At 33.9% G+C, this 4,307-nt stretch overlaps 1 pseudogene; it reads right to left on the bottom strand.

Moving 5' to 3' along the window:
- Window positions 1–2,189: 2,189 nt before the first annotated feature.
- Window positions 2,190–3,117, bottom strand: LOC141512133 (olfactory receptor 2W3-like; annotated as a pseudogene).
- Window positions 3,118–4,307: the final 1,190 nt, after the last annotated feature.

Here is a 4,307-nt window from a genome sequence, read left to right on the forward strand (position 1 = left end):
CTACCTTTTCATTCTGTCATCTGGGAAATTGTACCTCTGAATAACGGACCACCCCTATGGATGGAACCAGGAATCTTCAAATCTCAACATCTCTTCATTAGTCCAAGGGTGATGTTTTACAATGGTAAGATGTTCCAAAAGTACAGCCATGTCAGTGTCTAAATGTTCATCTCAATTACCTTTCATATGGACTGCTGAACATCAAGAAATTGAACATCTGCATAGAGTCATCTGTAGATCACTGAAATGGACAATTCTATGCAATTACAACTCTACATCTCTAAAATTCATGTCTGAACTTCAGAATATTTTTTAACTGTTAATGAATGCATCAGAACATCTGCACAACTCTTCATCTGTACTTCGTTGTACTAAAATGTACAATGGTCTATATGCAGATCATTCCCTCTATACATACTCCTTTGCTTTTCTTATATAAACTTTAGTTGTTAATTTGACAACTTTAAGCCTATACAGCTATAGTATTGTAAAACTATACTTCTGTGAAACTCCCTTTCTATAACAATACACCTAAGCTGTAGAACACTCCAGGATTCTGCCTCTCTAATAGTGTGCTTGTGCATTTTTCTAAAGGATCCCTGATGTTCTGGTATTCATCTGTACTACTTCTGAAGTGTACTTGTACATCAAAGCATCTACAAAGAATGAATATCTGTTCTATGATACTCGGATATTCTTGCACTACTGTACTACTGGAAATCTGTACTTTTTACCAAATGTTCAACAGTAACACCATGCATCTGAACTGTGGTCAATAGCCCATCTGTATATCTAGCCAAATTACAGAAATCCAAAGAACACATTCTCCTTTGATTAATGTAAAGGACAGCAATGTTCAGGTTGATTTCTTCTGATGTACTTCCATTTTTCTTGGAGTCTGTAAATGACTAGGCTTTCAAGTATATTCAGGCTACTTGTACATTTGTCCCTTTCTGATAAAAGGAAATTCTTAACATAAATTTTAAACAGGTAAAAACATATGATTTCTGGACCTCCCTAATTTTCCACTTGACAAACGTTCTTTTCTTACAAATAGAAAATTTGTGAAGAAAACCAGGTTTATGCAATCCATTTTAAAATCTTGGAATTACTAGTGGTTTTATTTTCTTCTCTTTGGATCATGATAATCCACTAACAAAGATAACTGCCCTAAATATAAAGAATACACATATATTAAAAATCATTTTAAAAACTGTGTAACTTGTAGGTAGTTTATAAATCAAACAGTTTTTACTTTCCCCCATGTTTATAAGAATCATAAAGAAACATCTTAACTAGAAATGAATTTCTCTTTAAAAAATTAACAAAAATGGGGAAAAGTTTAAAATTTTTTTCAAATTCTGAATTAAGTATTAATTTATTTTCTTCTCATTTGTCCTTCTACAAATGTAACAAATCTATTAAATCTTTATACATGATGACTTTTTCTTCACTAACTTAATAAAGATGATTGAATCTTTAATTTCTGATACTTGGGTTTTAGAGAACAGCAAGTTTTAATCATTTCTTATACTTGAAGTAACAAAAAATAATATCAGGCAGGGACTCAGAAAGTGTGGTCTTTCTTTTAGCCTCCTTACTGCTCATATAACCTTAAGTTCTAAAATTTGACTAAAACCATTCTATTTAATTTCATAATGATATTTATTTTCTGGTTCCCTTTTTAACTGAAAATTCCTTCTTAATCATTCCCCCTCCCCCACCTCCTAATCATTAATCATTACCTAGAGTATGAAGATCCTGAGTTCAAATCAAGCTTTAAATTGCTATGTGACTTTAGATAAGTGACAACTCTCTAAATTTGCCTTAATCCGCTGGCTAAGGAAATGGCAAAACACTCCAGTCTCTTTCCTTAGCTAGATACATGAATGGTCCATGGGTAATAAAGAATCAGATACAACTGAACTTCTGAACATATCCACAGATCCATAATCTGCCTCCTAATTGTAATTATGCCAAATTTAGTTACCACCATCTGTTCTGATCCTCTCAGTTGCTAGTGTATTACTCCATCCATATTATGTGTCTACTTCATATATATATATATATATTTTAAATTTGCTAGTCTATGTAATATGATATGTAAGATCTTTGAGGACATTATGGTGATAGGCATCTAGTAACATACATAACTGGTAGATAATAATTCCTTACTAAATGTCTAACACCTAAGTTGTCACCTGAACCTGCTTTTTTCCCAAAATAATTTCTTTAATGCAGATTTAACTTCCTTATTCCTAAAAGTATAAATAAGAGGGTTTAACATAGGAGTCACCAAGTTGTAGAAGAGGGTAAGGAATTTTCCCTGGTCTTGAAATGAGTTGTTCCCTGGCTGCATATAAAGGTAGATATAACCCAAAAAGAGTGAGACCACAGTCAGAAGGGACCCACAGGTGTTGAAGGCCTTTTTCCATCCCACACTTGACTTCATTCTCAGAATTGTCTGTGTAATGTATCCATAAGAAATAAGAATAAGCAAGAGGGATACCAAGACAATAATTACACATAAGATAAAGACTGTACTTTCCATAGTCACTGTATTCACATAGGCCATCTTGATTAATGCTGGCATCTCACAGAGGAAATGTTTCATTTGGTATTTCCCACATTGGAGTAATTTCATTGTTATAGGAGACATAACCAGGTAATTAATTAATCCAATGCCCCAAGACACAGCCACCAGCAGCACACAGAGTTGGGGGTGCATGATGACAGTGTAGTGGAGGGGTTTGCAAATGGCAGTGAAGTTATCATAAACCATGACAACCAGGAGAATGCATTCCATACTACCTAATCCAAGAAACATGAAGAGTTGCGTGACACAACCTAAGTAACTAATGGTCTTATTTGATCCTCTCAGATTGAAGAGAAACTGAGGTATGGAACTGGTAGTGAAGCAAAGATCCAAGAAAGGCAGATTGGTGAGGAAGAAGTACATAGGAGTGTGCATGTCTAGTCCGGAGACCAAGATAATAGTTATGTTGCCAAACAAAGTAAACAAAAGATTAAAACTATAACAAAAAGGGTATGTTCTAGAATAGGCCAATCAGAGAAACCCAACAAGATAAATTGTTCCAGGGAACTTTTGTTTCTCATGGCTAAAATCTCATAGTTGTAAATGCCTGTAGGGAGAGGAATGATAAAATATTTAAATTTTGATGCTGGAAAAATGCAGGGTACAGCTAGGTTGCACAGTGAATAGAGCACCAGTCCTGGAGTCAGAATGACCTGAGTTCAGATACAGCCTCAGACACTTAATAATTGTCTAGTTGTGTGACCTTGGGCAAGTCATTTAACCTCATTGTCTTAAAGGAATAACATTTTTCAAAAATAATAATCTGAAACATTCCTATTTAATATGATACATAGCTGGAAATATGAACTGCCTCAAATTTTGGGTCCCCCTATCATTATCTAGCATATTCTGTCACACTGAAGCAGTCTGTGGTATACTTTTAGCTACTTTATTTTTTATATCAAAGTGAAAAACATAATGTGAGCTATGTGTAAAAAGAAGCTGATGGAAGGTAAAGTAATTAATCATTTGCTTCTTTGAGTCATTTAAAAAAACCCCAAACTCAATTTAACTGATTTTCCTTCATTCATTTAACAGAAGTTTTGCAAAAAATGCACTGATTTCTTCATTTGCATAAAAAAATTTAAATTTTAATAAGTGCCCAATTTATGAAAAGCTTAATTAGTCATACCTACAGTTTGGTGTGATTTGCTATTTGAATGAGTGACTGATGTTTAATCTAGATTCTCCATGTATCAATCAAACAAAAAGTATTTATAATTAACTTTGGTTCAAGTATTGGTCTAGATCTTGGAGGGGAAAATCAAAGGCAAAATCATAAGGAGTATGTAATCATAAGGACTTCTATCTGTAGATCATGCACATATACGAGTATTTAAAATAGATAAAAGACAATTTGAGAGTGAAGAAGTGTCATAAAATGGGTCTAATCAAATTGTTAAACTTTTATTAAATAACTTGTGTGTTTCAAATCTTAATGAGCCTCGAGATGAGGCTTGAAGGAAATGAAAGATTCTGAGGCATAGTAAAGAGTAGGAAAACATTTTAGACTTGAGGAAGATTCATGCAAAGGCAAAGAGGGGAAGCTGTAATGCTATGTATGAAGAACACCAAGAAAGACAATTTCTTTGAACTCTGTGAAAGTGAGCAATGTTCAATAAAGACAGGAAGAAAAGCTGAGACAGTGGAGCCAAAATAGTGACATGAAGGCAGGAATTGCAGGAAACTCATTGCTCCCCAAACTCCCAAA

The sequence above is a fragment of the Macrotis lagotis genome, chromosome 2 (assembly GCF_037893015.1).
Source record: "Macrotis lagotis isolate mMagLag1 chromosome 2, bilby.v1.9.chrom.fasta, whole genome shotgun sequence".
Lineage (NCBI taxonomy): Eukaryota > Metazoa > Chordata > Mammalia > Peramelemorphia > Peramelidae > Macrotis > Macrotis lagotis.